The sequence below is a fragment of the Trachurus japonicus genome, chromosome 11, assembly GCF_045865225.1.
Source record: "Trachurus japonicus isolate A0001 chromosome 11, Traja_1.0".
In the NCBI taxonomy this organism is placed as follows: Eukaryota; Metazoa; Chordata; class Actinopteri; order Carangiformes; family Carangidae; genus Trachurus; species Trachurus japonicus.
Genome location: NC_140917.1, coordinates 25,841,899 through 25,860,144, shown reverse-complemented (window position 1 = coordinate 25,860,144; position 18,246 = coordinate 25,841,899). Strand labels below are relative to the sequence as shown.

Genomic DNA, 18,246 nt, shown 5'->3' with positions numbered 1-18,246 from the left:
AGTTGGAGAAGAAATGTGATCTGTGGATACAACCAACAATGACAGGTACAAGTGAGTTGATATCAAATTTATAGCAGAACATAAAACTAGAAACTCAGGCTGGACATGTTGTGTCAGCAGTTAGCAGTGTCACCAGCATTTATGTACGTAGATCTGTTGGTGCAATGTATTACACTCTTTTCCAGCAAGACGTCAGGAACAAGATGAACCACAAAATAACTTCTATATTTCTGTATGTGTTTCTTCAGTTTCTTCACTTTTCTTAAAGGAATAGTTCACCAAAAAATGAAATTCAGTCATTAGTGACTCACCCTCATGCTGATGAATACTCCGGAGTAGTTCTTTATTCCTCAAAGTGCATCTGGAGACCAGGGAGGGGGGTTCGTAGTCCAATGAAAACTTTATATGAGAGTAGGGCCCAACACAAAAACGTCCATAAAACTACACAAAAACCATTTAATCTTCCTCCACACAAAATGTCCTTAATGATGTCATTTTGAGTAAACTCTGGACTATATCCCGGACATATCCAGGACACTTGGATTGCAGTGGACGAGCAGTGTGGACGTTTTTGTGTCGGGCCCTATTACTCTCATAAAGTTTTGGTAGCACTACATAATACGGCCCGCGACTTACAGCGTACCTACCGCTCTCTTGCCGCGTAGGTTGCCGCTTATTTCACACAAGTACTGAGTAACTGCAGCTCACTTTCCCCCCTGTTTCCCCCGTGCATTTACAGTGTAACTAGGCTGCGTCTTAGCGCGTAACTTACATCCTGCTTCACACCAACTTCCACAGAAGTACAGGGTAACTCTCGCTGTTTTACAGTTTAACTAGGCTGCGTCTTGGCACGTAACTCCTGTCATACTTTACACCAAATTACACAGTAACTCTCGCTCACTCCGCCACTAATTACCCCGCATTTTACAGTATAACTAGGCTGTGTCTTAGAGCGTAACTCCCGTACAATTACGTCCTACTTTCCCCGGACTTACAGTGTAACTCCTGCCAGGTACATTAGAAATTAAATAGTCTACTGTACAATATGAGCACAGTTGCAATCCATGTTTTCCAAAAGTGTCAGCAGCGACATTTCACCTCTATTTCAGAGATTTATTATTCATTATTTAATTGTATGGTTTGGAATAGGTGAGAAATGGGTATAGAGTGTGGACATTTTCCAATACAGTAACAGGCTGGCTGGTAGCAAACTTACCTCTCTAAAATGCACATCTATGAAAGTCTAGTTCTGTCATCCAAGGGCAAAACACAAACTATACAGTAATACATCCACAATAATGAGTCATTCGGAGAGTTAGAAAATGTTTTTATTATTTATTAACCAGAAAACACATGACACATCCACATCCATGATCATTCATAAACTTTAAGTACAGTAAGTACCCTACTGTAAGTGAGCACTGTTACCCCTCCTTAGTCTGCACCTACATAGTAGCTGTCATGCACCTACACACTACTTGTCTTAGAGTTACCCAGTAAGTAGAGGGTAACGGGCTGTATTATAAAGTAATGGCTGTTACTCCCTCCTTAGTCTGCACCTATACAGTAGCTGTCATGCACCTACACACTACTTGTCTTAGAGTTACCCAGTAAGTAGAGGGTAACGGGCTGTATTATAAAGTAATGGCTGTTACTCCCTCCTTACGCTGCACCTATACAGTAGCTGTCATGCACCTACACACTACTTGTCTTAGAGTTACCCAGTAAGTAGAGGGTAACGGGCTGTATTATAAAGTAATGGCTGTTACTCCCTCCTTAGTCTGCACCTATACAGTAGCTGTCATGCACCTACACACTACTTGTCTTAGAGTTACCCAGTAAGTAGAGGGTAACGGGCTGTATTATAAAGTAATGGCTGTTACTCCCTCCTTACGCTGCACCTATACAGTAGCTGTCATGCACCTACACACTACTTGTCTTAGAGTTACCCAGTAAGTAGAGGGTAACGGGCTGTATTATAAAGTAATGGCTGTTACTCCCTCCTTACGCTGCACCTATACAGTAGCTGTCATGCACCTACACACTACTTGTCTTAGAGTTACCCAGTAAGTAGAGGGTAACGGGCTGTATTATAAAGTAATGGCTGTTACTCCCTCCTTACGCTGCACCTATACAGTAGCTGTCATGCACCTACACACTACTTGTCTTAGAGTTACCCAGTAAGTAGAGGGTAACGGGCTGTATTATAAAGTAATGGCTGTTACTCCCTCCTTAGTCTGCACCTATACAGTAGCTGTCATGCACCTACACACTACTTGTCTTAGAGTTACCCAGTAAGTAGAGGGTAACGGGCTGTATTATAAAGTAATGGCTGTTACTCCCTCCTTACGCTGCACCTATACAGTAGCTGTCATGCACCTACACACTACTTGTCTTAGAGTTACCCAGTAAGTAGAGGGTAACGGGCTGTATTATAAAGTAATGGCTGTTACTCCTTCCTTACGCTGCACCTATACAGTAGCTGTCATGCACCTACACACTACTTGTCTTAGAGTTACCCAGTAAGTAGAGGGTAACGGGCTGTATTATAAAGTAATGGCTGTTACTCCCTCCTTACGCTGCACCTACACAGTAGCTGTCATGCACCTACACACTATTTGTCTTAGAGTTACCCAGTAACTAGAGGGTAACGGGCTGTATTATAAAGTATTCTTTGTTATTCCCTCCTTAGAGTGCAAATACACTGTAATTGTCCTGCAACTACAATGTAGTTGTCCTGGAGTTACCCAGTAACTACAAGGTAGCGGGCTGTATTATAAAGTATTCTTTGTTATTCCCTCCTTAGTGTGCAAATACACTGTAATTGTCCTGCAACTACACTGTAGTTGTCCTGGGGTTACCCAGTACCTTCTACTACAGCTGTAACTACTGTCTAAGTAGAACCAGTAAGTTAGAACACAGTTTGTTTCACGAGATAACATCATCTGAAAGTACAGTAATACAAAGACAAAACTAACTGAAGTGTCCCTGACATCATAAAATAACAGATTTCTACTGGCTTTTGTTATTTACATTAAAGTTCAGTTTTGTTCCTTCTGTTATAAACTGTTTCATTTAGTTTTGATCCATCTGTCTGATCCTTCTAGGTCTAAAATAGTCAGTCAAGTCAGTTTCATTTGACAAAATGTACTTTCTAAGTTGGAAGAGTCAAGTTGAAATGATCGTTGTGATACTACTATCACACCGGAGTGTGACACTCAGTAATGGAGAATGGATGGGCTCCTCCATAAAAGGTGATCTTGATCTTGATCCAGCTCCTTGGGTCAAGGCAGAGATCAGGGTCATGGGTGGCGTGCCATCTCCCTCGTCAGGTACCATTTTCATGGCATCTCAAAAACCTCACCTGTGTAGAAACATAATTATATATTGTATCATCAACTTCATCACATAAATGCATCACTGTAAAACAAAGTGAGAAAATTAATAACTTTGAACGGTACAGTTTTTCTCATCATGGAATACTTAATCCCGGTTTTACCTTTCACATCATAAATCATTAGCCTTTTAAACCATAACTTGTGATTTTTTAGCATATTTATCAATTACAAATTATACATATTTTTTTCTTTAACTATTGAGTAAATATTTTAACCATTTAAAAATCTTCAATTTTACAAAATCAATGCTATGCATACTGTTTCACAACTGTAGGCTGCACCAGTACATTATTGTTACTCTTGACTGTATTCATCATACCAGTCATTACCAACAGTAACGTTAGCTAATGGAGCTAATGTGTACAGTACTAACACAAATACAGTTCCCGGTTAGCGTGGTTCAGGGGAAAACACACACTATTATCTTTAGCACAAGCTAACATTGCTAGCTGCGTTAGCATAGCTACTTAACTCACCAAGAGGTTGATAACGCGGTCAAACTGCCGTCGCACAGGTCCTCGGTTCATCCCTCTCGTCTCCCGGGGTGTTTGCTCTGTGTTTATATCAACATATCACATCGTAGACATTGCATAATTTCCCTCATTTCTCCACTTCGTCTCCTCCTGTCGTCCCTGCGGCGGTGTCAACAAGCTCCGTCCTCGCTGTGAGGTGGGACTTTCTACCTTCTCAACAGGCAACCAATGGCAAGTGAGCAGCTTCTGGTCTGACCAATGACAGATGGTCAAATCTGAGAGACTGTGGTAGTCAAATAGGATGAAATAAGTTGTCAATCACAGTCTCTCACCTTTGACCATCTGTCATTGGTCAGACCAGAAGCTGCTCACTTGCCATTGGTTGCCTGTTGAGAAGGTAGAAAGTCCCACCTCACAGCGAGGACGGAGCTTGTTGACACAGCCAGGGACGACAGGAGGAGACGAAGTGGAGAAATGAGGGAAATGATGCAATGTCTACGATGTGATATGTTGATATAAACACAGAGCAAACACCCCGGGAGACGTGAGGGATGAACCCAGGACCTGTGCGACGGCAGTTTGACCGCGTTATCAACCTCTTGGTGAGTTAAGTAGCTATGCTAACGCAGCTAGCAATGTTAGCTTGTGCTAAAGATAATAGTGTGTGTTTTCCCCTGAACCACGCTAACCGGGAACTGTATTTGTGTTAGTAGCTACTGTCCACATTAGCTCCATTAGCTAACGTTACTGTTGGTAATGACTGGTATGATGAATACAGTCAAGAGTAACAATAATGTACTGGTGCAGCCTACAGTTGTGAAACAGTATGGTCATAGCATTGATTTTGTAAAATTGAAGATTTTTGAATGGTTAAAATATTTACTCAATAGTTAAAGAAAAAAATATGTATAATTTGTAATTGATTAATATGCTTAAAAATCACAAGTTATGGTTTAAAAGGCTAATGATTTATGATGTGAAAGGTAAAACCGGGATTAAGTATTCCATGATGAGAAAAAACTGTACCGTTCAAAGTTATTAATTTTCTCACTTTGTTTTACAGTGATGCATTTATGTGATGAAGTTGATGATACAATATATAATTATGTTTCTACACAGGTGAGGTTTTTGAGATGCCATGAAAATGGTACCTGACGAGGGAGATGGCACGCCACCCATGACCCTGATCTCTGCCTTGACCCAAGGAGCTGGATCAAGATCAAGATCACCTTTTATGGAGGAGCCCATCCATTCTCCATTACTGAGTGTCACACTCCGGTGTGATAGTAGTATCACAACGATCATTTCAACTTGACTCTTCTAACTTAGAAAGTACATTTTGTCAAATGAAACTGACTTGACTGACTATTTTAGACCTAGAAGGACCAGACAGATGGATCAAAACTAAATGAAACAGTTTATAACAGAAGGAACAAAACTGAACTTTAATGTAAATAACAAAAGCCAGTAGAAATCTGTTATTTTATGATGTCAGGGACACTTCAGTTAGTTTTGTCTTTGTATTACTGTACTTTCAGATGATGTTATCTCGTGAAACAAACTGTGTTCTAACTTACTGGTTCTACTTAGACAGTAGTTACAGCTGTAGTAGAAGGTACTGGGTAACTCCAGGACAACTACAGTGTAGTTGCAGGACAATTACAGTGTATTTGCACACTAAGGAGGGAATAACAAAGAATACTTTATAATACAGCCCGCTACTTTGTAGGTACTGGGTAACTCCGGGACAACTACATTGTAGTTGCAGGACAATTACAGTGTATTTGCACTCTAAGGAGGGAATAACAAAGAATACTTTATAATACAGCCCGTTACCCTCTACTTACTGGGTAACTCTAAGACAAGTAGTGTGTAGGTGCATGACAGCTACTGTGTAGGTGCAGCGTAAGGAGGGAGTAACAGCCATTACTTTATAATACAGCCCGTTACCCTCTACTTACTGGGTAACTCTAAGACAAGTAGTGTGTAGGTGCATGACAGCTACTGTATAGGTGCAGCGTAAGGAGGGAGTAACAGCCATTACTTTATAATACAGCCCGTTACCCTCTACTTACTGGGTAACTCTAAGACAAGTAGTGTGTAGGTGCATGACAGCTACTGTATAGGTGCAGCGTAAGGAGGGAGTAACAGCCATTACTTTATAATACAGCCCGTTACCCTCTACTTACTGGGTAACTCTAAGACAAGTAGTGTGTAGGTGCATGACAGCTACTGTATAGGTGCAGACTAGGGAGGGAGTAACAGCCATTACTTTATAATACAGCCCGTTACCCTCTACTTACTGGGTAACTCTAAGACAAGTAGTGTGTAGGTGCATGACAGCTACTGTGTAGGTGCAGACTAAGGAGGGGTAACAGTGCTCACTTACAGTAGGGTACTTACTGTACTTAAAGTTTATGAATGATCGTGGATGTGGATGTGTCATGTGTTTTCTGGTTAATAAATAATAAAAACATTTTCTAACTCTCCGAATGACTCATTATTGTGGATGTATTACTGTATAGTTTGTGTTTTGCCCTTGGATGACAGAACTAGACTTTCATAGATGTGCATTTTAGAGAGGTAAGTTTGCTACCAGCCAGCCTGTTACTGTATTGGAAAATGTCCACACTCTTTACCCAATTCTCACCTATTCCAAACCATACAATTAAATAATGAATAATAAATCTCTGAAATAGAGGTGAAATGTCGCTGCTGACACTTTTGGAAAACATGGATTGCAACTGTGCTCATATTGTACAGTAGACTATTTAATTTCTAATGTACCTGGCAGGAGTTACACTGTAAGTCCGGGGAAAGTAGGACGTAATTGTACGGGAGTTACGCTCTAAGACACAGCCTAGTTATACTGTAAAATGCGGGGTAATTAGTGGCGGAGTGAGCGAGAGTTACTGTGTAATTTGGTGTAAAGTATGACAGGAGTTACGTGCCAAGACGCAGCCTAGTTAAACTGTAAAACAGCGAGAGTTACCCTGTACTTCTGTGGAAGTTGGTGTGAAGCAGGATGTAAGTTACGCGCTAAGACGCAGCCTAGTTACACTGTAAATGCACGGGGGAAACAGGGGGGAAAGTGAGCTGCAGTTACTCAGTACTTGTGTGAAATAAGCGGCAACCTACGCGGCAAGAGAGCGGTAGGTACGCTGTAAGTCGCGGGCCGTATTATGTAGTGCTACCAAAGTTTTCGTTGGACTACGAACCACCCTCCCGGGTCTCCAGATGCACTTTGAGGAATAAAAAACTACTCCGGAGTATTCATCAGCATGAGGGTGAGTCAATAATAGGGGTGTACCCGAACCCGAATACGGTATTCGGAAGTACACGGATAATGCTTTGATCCCGAATAGTTTTTCTGCCCTAAGTTTCTCCTCATTATTCGGGAGCTTTTTTGTAAAGAAAAAGAAATGTTTGGACCAGCACCAGCACAAAACCAGGTGATTCTGGTTCACACTCCAACACAGTAGGTGGCGCTAATGCACCGTAACGTTGGCGCGCCCACCATAGAAGCACAACACGAGTAGAGTGCCAAACACGAGCAGGCAGCACTGCCGGCTGCTTCGGGTGTAGTGGGTGGCTGCAGTAGGTATTATTGCCGGCTGCCACCACGGGAGTCACCCTGTTTCATTTGTGTCTAGTTCACGTTAGGATTGTTAAGAAACAGCATCTCCCTGCATGCATTGCATTACAAAAAAATGGGAAAAGAAGCAGCTATAATGGTGGATAATTTTATTTGAGTGTCACAACCCCCGCGAAACGACTCGTTTCTCTACCAGAATTTGATCCATTCAGTCCGATTACGTTTGGGAAGTCTAGAAGAGCCGCACAATTAAATTATTTTATTCCCGTTCTAGGCAACCGAGAGCTAAAGCAGAAGTTAGCCGGCTAGCTCGGCTTAGAGCACTGGAAAAGAGAGTAACGACACGCATTGGTTCAATGGAAGCGCCTCCTGATGGCGGAATATGGGTTTTGCAAAAGCACCCAAGAACTGACATCTCTGCATTGTTGGTGAATGAGCAAGTGTGGCATTTTCAATAATTTAAGGACATTTATAGATCACTAATTGAGGATCCTTTACAGATAAATATTTACACATAGGCAAGTAAAAAAAACAAAAAACAGTTGTCTACATTAATGTTTCAATCTACATTTTGTAAAAAACAAATTATAAGTATAATTTGATATGACCAAGACACCTAAAAACAAAAACACTGCCGTTTTCATCAATTTACTGTAGGCAACACACATACATTGGAGTGAATGAGTTTTCTGGGCGCTTTTGCAATACCCATATCCTGCCACTCGGGGCGCAAAACCCTTACCACAGGAGTCAATGGAGGTGTCGTTACTGTGCGTTCACACCAAAAGCTTCCAAAGCGTCAAAAACGCCGGAAGTCAATTCATTTTCAATGAGAGCCTGGCGACACTGAGCGTCCAAAGCGTCAACAGGCGTCGCCGCGCTTCCAAAGCATCCAAAGCTTCACCAGATGAGAAGTTGAGCCCTGGTTAACTTTAGGGTAATTAGCTATGACGCGGTTAAGCGGCAACCGGCGGCAGCCTGTCAGAAAAGAGATGTCCGTCGGCTGCCTTTTTTTTCTTTTTTTTGTATTTCGGCTCCCCAATGACCAGCGCAATCGAACTTTGACGTCAGTAACGTGACAAGCGGCCAAAGCGGCTGAAAATATTTGCCGTTTTGAGAGCTGTCTTGTCTGACGCCCACCCTCGAGCGTTTTTGATGCTTTGGAAGCTTTTGGTGTGAACGCACAGTTACTCTCTTTTCCAGTGCTCTAGCTCGGCTGAAGTCAGTGCGCCCACTTCCGGTTTCTTCCCGAATCCGAACCCTAAGTTTTTTTTAAAAGCCTGCATCCGAATCCGAATCCAAATAGTGCACTGGCTGTACATCGCTAGTCAATAATGAGCATTTTCTTTGAGAGTTGCTGTGAGTCAACTTCAACTTGAAGGAGAATTCTGGTCATCAAATGACTCTAATCTAAGTCTCCTTTAAGGACTCAACAGCAGAGTCATTCTCCTGCTCTGTTCAACATATTCAAACACTCTTGAAATTGTACTGTACAAAAAGGAATCAAATCAACAAAAATGCAGTGTTACGGCCTAGAATCAGCATGTGACAAGACAGTAGTGGCAATAGAGTATTTAATTACATGTGTAAGAAACTAGAAATTATAGCCATGATATACAGATCATTCAATAAAATAATTAAAACACTGTTTTAAAATATAGTTTATTCTATGAAAAAGAAATCTCACCGTAGTTGTCTGTTTGCAGAGTAACTGTAACCTTGTTGATAAACAGATTACAGATAAAACAACTGATAAAAAAGAAGAAAATAGAAAGGAATAAAAATAGTCAGGTGTTCATTAATCATGATGCCTTACCTGTTGGAGTGCACTGGCATTAACTTGCATCCATTCATCAGCTCACCTGACTCTAAAATGATCTCTACAAATTCCATCTGATGGGTTGTCCCTTCCCTGTTGCAAATCAACAGGTGTGCATGATTGTGTTTAGCCAACCAGGTAGACTGGAGAGAGAGGATAATAGAGGTTTATTATAGGGGTGTGTTGGGACCAATTATACCGTGGCAGAGCGTATAAGCAGCGTAGGCGGTCCTTTATTTAGGCCTTTGTGTTCTAATTGTTCTGTGAGGAAACTGGGGATGGTTGTAAGTCTCAGCTCCCATAACTTGCAGAGTGTTCATGGTAGGGCTCTCAGATTTTGACACAGAGTACCCTCATTTGTCCACTACAAATAGTAGCCTAGTGCTTTAAACTTCTCAAACTGTATCACAGAATTCACTATTCACTATTCAAAAGCAAGGAGTGCTGGGGTAGGTTGTAACACAACTTTGGGTAAATTGTAATAGTGAGATTAAAAAGAGATCAAACCAAAAGAAAACATGCATCTATGTAAGTTTATGGTGCATATTCCAACACTTAACCCTCTATTGCATGAAATATTACTAAGGCATGGTAAAAAATGTTTTGCATGTTTTTATTACTTAAAGCAGAAGTAAGTGGTCCGGTCGTTTTGGCTAATGCTGCGTTCCAGGCAGGCTTTTGAAATCGTAAATTACAGCTTCAAGTCACAACTTACGACTTTGTAGCGTTCCAGGCAACCCACTCGTGTTTTTCCGACCTGTTTTACCGGTGAAAGTCACTATAACGGCCACTCGTAACTTCCGACCGGTGAACTCGTACCAGATCGAACTGGTACCACTTCACGGTCGGAAAAATACGAGTTTCCTTGAACGCACCATAACAGTCCTCGTCCCTACGTCGCCACATTCACGGCGTCCCTTGGCTGCACACACAGCCCTGCATGCCGTTCTCTCTCCTCATTGGATAAAAACTGTAGGATACGATAAATGTTTTCTCCTCGGCTCAGAGCAGAGCAGAGTGACTGACAGACCCGTGTTTCAGACCAAACACTCTATGTAAGTGATTGCTGTCGGAAGATATAACTATTTAAGACTTATATTAACACAAATATATCACTTACTTCTGCTTTAAAATTGTCTAAATAACAGAAATATAAAAAAAAATCTTAATTTTTTTGTAAAGGGGGGGTCGTTGGTAAATTGTTGCCATATGGCAACAATATGCAATCGTGGAAAGTCCCATAAAATCAACATTTTTGACCAAAAACTAATTTTATTCAAAGCAACACTCAACAAATCCATCTCATACTCAACCAAAACTAACAAACAAACATTTATACAATAAAAACATTGTATAATTTCAACAGTTATCTAAAATGTCTGAGAACCTGGAACCTGGAACCTGGAACCCGTCTCAATCTACATTGAATCACTCATTTTATTTAATTTCATTCAGTTATCTAGAAGATATAAGTGCAAGTCCATTTAGATAATATGTTACAAAATACCTTTAATCACAAAATATGAAAAAATATAATGTTTTTACCTTTAAAATATAAGAAAAGGTTGTAAACATAGTCTCAGGGTAGGTTCATGCTATGTAAGTCAATGGGACTCCATTGCGTTGAATGCACCAGGAATTTTCCATATTTGCATACTGTTGCCATATGGCAACAAATGTATTTTAGTATATTATAAAAATACTATTACATCAAAACTGAATTAAATTTAAAAAAAATAAAGTTTACTTTCCCCAGATAGTGATTTCAATTTTTTCAAAATTCTGAATAAAAGACAGTCTTCGGGAGCCCCGCACAGTGATGTTTACATGGCAAATGTCCACGAGCAAAAGGGACTGGCAAACAGGATATCTTGGTCATTTGACCTCATAAATTGTATGTCCTTCAAAGTAAAAGCCCCCTTTTCACACCTAACTGTAAAAACAAAAAAAAATATCATAGCTTTTTAGAAAAATGAAGATAAAGTAATTGTTGCCATATGGCAACACTATGCAATAGAGGGTTAAGTATTTTCCTATGGTTCAGTATGACTGGTGTTTATATTAACATTAGAAAGCTGTCTTAAAGAACATGATAACATGACTGATACCAGTGAAGGGTGTGCATGTATAATTGGAAGATGGTTGACACTTAATAAAACAACAACCATCCCCACCCCTGTCCGTCACTGTTTGACTAGCTGTACCAGCACAGTGGTTTGAAAAGACATTGATGATATTGACCTAAGAACCTGCTCTTCCATTTTATACAGGTTACCTAATTCAAACTTCAACGGTATAGTCAAAATTTAGGCTTGGTCCAAAATATTGAATTCTGATCTATAAAAACTTACTTCCAAGTCAGCCACATGTCTGCTGGATCCAGTCCCGACAAGACTACTTAAGGATGTCATCCCCTTAATTAACATTTCTTTTCTGAACCAAATCAATCTTTCCCTAGTCACAGGCTACGTGCCACAGGCCTTTAAGGTGGCTGTCATTAACTCTTTACTTAAAAAACCTGATGACTGAAGACCAGATGTCCTAGCCAACTATAGGCCTATATCCAACCTCCCCTACATCTCTAAGATCCTCGAGAAGGTTGTCCTGGAGCAGCTACATGAACATCTGCACAGCAACGAGCTCTTTGAAGCTTTCCAATCTGGATTCAGAGAACAAACTGTTTGTAAAAACGGGCTATACAAATAAAATTGCCCTGCCTTGCCTTGCCTTACATTCTCTTCTTTGTTCTTCATTTCTTGTTAAAGCAGAAGTAAGTGATATATTTGTGTTAAAGCAGAAGTAAGTGATATATTTGTGTTAATATAAGTCTTAAATAGTTATATCTTCCGACAGCAATCACTTACATAGAGTGTTTGATCTGAAACACGGGTCTCTCAGTCCCTCTGCTCTGCTCTGAGCCGAGGAGAAAACATTTATCGTATCCTACAGTTTTTATCCAATGAGGAGAGAGAACGGCATGCAGGGCTGTGTGTGCAGCCAAGGAACGCCGTGAATGTGGCGACGTAGGGACGAGGACTGTTATGGTGCGTTCAAGGAAACTCGTATTTTTCCGACCGTGAAGTGGTACCAGTTCGATCTGGTACGAGTTCACCGGTCGGAAGTTACGAGTGGCCGTTATAGTGACTTTCACCGGTAAAACAGGTCGGAAAAACACGAGTGGGTTGCCTGGAACGCTACAAAGTCGTAAGTTGTGACTTGAAGCTGTAATTTACGATTTCAAAAGCCTGCCTGGAACGCAGCATTAGCGAAAACGACCGGACCACTTACTTCTGCTTTAATATAAGTCTTAAATAGTTATATCTTCCGACAGCAATCACTTACATAGAGTGTTTGGACTGAAACACGGGTCTCTCAGTCACTCTGCTCTGCTCTGAGCCGAGGAGAAAACATTTATCGTATCGTACAGTTTTTATCCAATGAGGAGAGAGAACGGCATGCAGGGCTGTGTGTGCAGCCAAGGGACGCCGTGAATGTGGTGACGTAGGGACGAGGACTGTTATGGTGCGTTCAAGGAAACTCGTATTTTTCCGACCGTGAAGTGGTACCAGTTCGATCTGGTACGAGTTCACCGGTCGGAAGTTACGAGTGGCCGTTATAGTGACTTTCACAGGTAAAACAGGTCGGAAAAACACGAGTGGGTTGCCTGGAACGCTACAAAGTCGTAAGTTGTGACTTGAAGCTGTAATTTACGATTTCAAAAGCCTGCCTGGAACGCAGCATTAGCGAAAACGACCGGACCACTTACTTCTGCTTTAATATAAGTCTTAAATAGTTATATCTTCCGACAGCAATCACTTACATAGAGTGTTTGGACTGAAACACGGGTCTCTCAGTCACTCTGCTCTGCTCTGAGCCGAGGAGAAAACATTTATCGTATCGTACAGTTTTTATCCAATGAGGAGAGAGAACGGCATGCAGGGCTGTGTGTGCAGCCAAGGGACACCGTGAATGTGGTGACGTAGGGACGAGGACTGTTATGGTGCGTTCAAGGAAACTCGTACACTCGTGTTTTTCCGTCCTGTGAAGTTGTATCAGTTTGATCTGGTACGAGTTCACGGGTCGGAAGTTACGAGTGGCCGTTATAGTGACTTTCACAGGTAAAACAGGTCGGAAAAACACGAGTGGGTTGCCTGGAACGCTACAAAGTCGTAAGTTGTGACTTGAAGCTGTAATTTACGATTTCAAAAGCCTGCCTGGAACGCAGCATTAGCGAAAACGACCGGATCACTCACTTCTGCTTTAACCGCTCATGAGAGATGACAGGAGACCGTTAATACTCGTCGAGCTGCAGACAACGCTACATCACGTACCTTATTCAACGGAGGCCGCACAAGCCCAAACATCAACACAGACGGGTCAAAACTCAAAGCATATTCAAACGTATTACTACTAGTCAACATAAATCAGCGCAAATATCAAAACAATAATAAATGGCACTTACACTTATTGGCCCTCATTTATGAAACTTGCGTACACCAAAAAAATGGGTGTACACCAAATTCACCGCAAGGATCGGCATTTATTAATCTGAGCGTGAGCGTACGGTACGCACAAATCTCACGCCAGCTCTGACCAGGTATACGCACATTTGGAACCAGCGTAGAACATGCAGGAAGGAGTGCTGCTGTGTCAGAACGATTATTAAACCATAGTCTAATAACGCAGCGATGTGGATCACATGTTGTTGTTGTTTATATTGATAAAAAGTTAAAAAGTAGCCAAAAAAGAGAAACGCTACAACCAAGTCCGTGTTGAAAATTTAACTCGACTTTTATTTTGAGCAACTGAGATGAATTAAAAACCACGACGTGACAGATGGAAATAAAATCATCTCAGTGCAAATTATTTGTCCAGTACCTAAGCCAAAGAAAAAAACAAACGCAAACTTTTAGCTTTATTTTGTGGCCAATGAGCGGCTAGTGTTTCTCCCACAGATGCAGCTTTATCAAAGAAAATCATCTCAATGCAAATTATTTGTCCAGTACCTGAGCCAAAGAAAAAAAAGATGCAAACGGTCAGCTTCATTTTGTGGCCAATGAACGGCTAGTGTTTCTCCCAATTAAAAGTCAACAAAAACTAGCATTGACCCTGTTTGTAGCTGTTTTACAGATGTCTCTTTCACAGCAGTAGGATAGAAAGAGCAGAGATAATCAGCAGTAGCCTATATTAACTGTTCAAAATATGAACATCGTGGAAATAAATACTGCAAAACTGGCTTTCACTGAACCTTATTATGGCATCAGTAGACCACACAACGTGAAATACTGAAGGAGGAGTAGCCTAAAAAAAGAATCCTACAAAAAATGCGCTGCAATGCAGAAGCAGTTTTGTCTTACTTGGCACGGCCGGTCACTGATCAGACGGTGTGAAGGACATTGCCTGAATTCAAGCTCTACAGACCATTGCTTACAAAACAGCACAAAACTGCAAGGTTAAACATAAAAACAAACCTGAGTGATGTTGGCATCCTGTTCTTTCGTCACATCAAACCAAAATAAGAGACTTTGGATCAAATGGGGTCCAGCACGTTTGGGGTGGACTTGGCCAGGACCACCACAGTGAATGCACATGTCACTTTGTTAGATTGTAGAAAGTAGAAAAAGATGAAGCTAATGTGGTCCAGTACCACCCTTATGGATTGTCTAGCAATATGTAGAAAAAGTAGAGATAAACAACATCAACTCCACAGAGGCTGCAGCTGACGAGCACACATTGCTAGGCAACGCAGTGGTGGTTGTTAAAGGGATAGTTCAACATTTTGGCAAATTGGCCCATTGCCATAATCGCTATAGTCATAGCAGTAGGTTCATTACCTTTAATTGTAGGTGTAAGCTATTTTCAGTACGGCGGAGCGCAGCAGCTGGCTGCTCAGAGCTACGCTATGGAGGCTAACGGAATTTCTTGGTTTCCCTCATTAAACTCATCAAATACAAAATCCCAAAACTCCACAGCGCTTTTGTAGACAAGTTGTGACCTGCACAACCACCACGCTATGAGATAATGACGGAACGATACGAAACGGAGCCGTTTTCGAGGTAAATTCATACAAAACCGCTGATGCGCGTTGCGTTCAGGGACAGTTTTTCAGCAAGCAGTCTCCGTATTTACCCTGTATTTACCTCGAAAACGGCTCGTTTCGTATCGTTCCGTCATTATCTCATAGCGTGGTGGTTGTGCAGGTCACAACTTGTCTACAAAAGCGCTGTGGAGTTTTGGGATGTTGAATTTGATGAGTTTAATGAGGGAAACCAAGAAATTCCGTTAGCCTCCATAGCGTAGCTCTGAGCAGCCAGCTGCTGCGCTCCGCCGTACTGAAAATAGCTTACACCTACAATTAAAGGTAATGAACCTACTGCTATGACTATAGCGATTATGGCAATGGGCCAATTTGCCAATATGTTGAACTATCCCTTTAATGCTGAAACACACCTGCCCGAGCGCCATTCTGCACAGCAAGATCCTCCACAGTCTGCTGTGATCCGCTCTCTACTGCAAAGTAAGAGAGAGTCCTATGAGCCGCCCGGTATATTTGAATGGGCTCTTTGCACAGCTCCACTACTTCCTGAACTTAATGCTGCTCCATGTTTCCTGTCTTACATTATAGGACAAACTGATTAATCCAGGTGTGTCTGAGTAGACACACCTGGATTAATCAGTCTTTCTAAAAGCACTGATATTGAGGAGCTGTAATCACATAAAGTTACCTGTATGTGTGTGTGTGTGTGTGTGTGTGTTTATCTCTAACTTATCCGCGCATATATTACCTGTGTGTTTTGGTGTGTGTCTGTAACTGTAATCATATAAAGTTACTTGTGTGTTGGTGTTTGTGTGTGTCTGTTTGTCTAACTGTAATCACATGAAGCTACCTGTGTGTGTTGGTGTGTGTGGTTGTGTTTGACAGTGACTTGAACTAAACCTGATAAAGGTGCCTGAAGAAATGTTGTAAAAGTTAAAAAGCAGCCCATAATAAACACAGAGTTTTGAGAGAGAAGTCAATTAAGTACAACAAGGAGCAACAGGAGTAATAAAGTCTGAGAACTGTATGAAACCTGTTTGTGTGGCACAATCTGATCTGAGAACAGCGTCAAGAGCTGGTTCTAGAGTCTGTGTGTGTGTGACTGACTTGACACATGTTATGAGCTGCATCCTGTGTCAGTCTGATTTAGCGTGTGTGTTTATAAACATTTTAACGAGCACCAGGTGGATTGTTTATAGGCTCAGAGGTTACCACGGCAACTTGAGGCGGTTGTCAATGACGATAGAGGCCGCCCAGGCTGAGGCAGACAGAAATGTAGAGAAAAAGAGTGATTTTCTGCCTCTGCACTGGTCTCACATTTGGGCTTACTCTGACAAAACGGTAACTCCTATCAGAAAAAACCCAGACCATCATCACTGTAAGGACTTCTTGAACGTTTTGATGTGATTTTGATGTTTCTACAGTCAATATTTTGTAGACACTTGCGAGTTTAAAACAGGGTTCCGTTCTGCTTCTCTCAGAAAATCTTTGTATTGGAGTCAATGAGGAGCAGAGACAGACATGAGACCCTGAGAGGAACCCAAGGAGAACCATGATGAGAGAAAACACATGACACAGGTACTGCATAGAACAAAGACTCAACAGCTACAAAAGAGATTTAAAAATTATCAGTGAGTCACCTAACCTGAGCTCAGGTAGGTTGTTTCATGGTGTGGGGGGGCATTAATAGCAAAAGCCCTGCCCCCCTAAGTTACCAATATAAACTGGCCACTTAACTGGAAAACCACCACCCAAAGGGGAGAGGTTCTGTGTTGATCAAAATTATGAAGAGCTCATCTGTTTCACCTTCAGTTACATAGCCTACACTCAGCTTTAAAGACACATCATAGGTTTAACTCATACAGTAAATAAGAAGTTATAATTTAATAGAATTCATCATCATTCAGCATGGAGACCAATTCCTTCATAGTTTATTAAATATTGGGTGATAAAGTCAATGCCATGTAATGTGTGTGACTCCCTATAATCACGCTGCTGTAATTCTCACATAAATTAATATTTAATTACAAATTGAATTGAATTGAATTGAATTCCTTTATTGTCATTCATTCCAAGGTTTAAACAAAATTCAAATGCAAACCTCCATGTGGTTAAAAGCATCAGTGAAGATAAAAAAAAGAAAGACACACAATCAATAACAATAAAAACAATAAAATTCAATATTGCACAATAAATAAATAGTGCAGCAGTCAATTCAATAAACAATTTAAATGTGCCTCCGTACATTCAGAAGGCATCAGGACAATCAGGCGAGTACACCCAAGAATAAAGGAAAAAAATAGAAAGACAGGAATATAAAATGAAAGGCTAATTTCAGAAAGAATGAACATTGCACATGCCTCCATTCCATCTATTCACAATGTCCTTATAGGTGTATTGGTTTGTCAGCAGGATTGCACTATAGGTATCACATTTTGTACTAAACTTAGTGGAGGGATGGGGCACAGGCTGAGGAAGAACCCACACCTTATAGTGCTTAGGGTTATATTGACTAGTTAACATTTTTGTCAATTTCTCAGCAAATCATTGGTCTCAATGTAGAAATATAAATAAAAACCTGACAAATTTACAGATTTGAGATCAATGATTGGATAGAGTTTGGTTCAGATCCAGATAATACTCTTGACTTGACAATTTAGAGCCACGGTAGTTGATGTAAAAAGCCAGAAGCCTGAAGGTGTCCACACTTTGACTTTGTACAAATAAATATATCAATGATATCTTTTTGTCGCATGTAAGGCCCTGTCTCAATTCTCCCCCTTAAATCTTCCACTTGGTTCTGAGTGCCCTCAACCGTAAATTCCCCTCGTTGAGGGAAAGCGGCAGAAAATCTTTCCCTATGGAAATGGGACACCACTAGTGTAGTGAACGTAGCGAACGTGATAACATACGTCATATGTTTA

The 18,246-nt window shown here is 41.1% G+C and overlaps 1 pseudogene across 1 annotated transcript in view; it reads right to left on the bottom strand.

The window, feature by feature from the left end:
• Window positions 1–18,246, bottom strand: part of LOC146978930 (lactose-binding lectin l-2 pseudogene) — a 451,990-nt pseudogene that overhangs the window by 120,020 nt on the left and 313,724 nt on the right. The gene's annotated exons all lie outside the window — the stretch shown is intronic.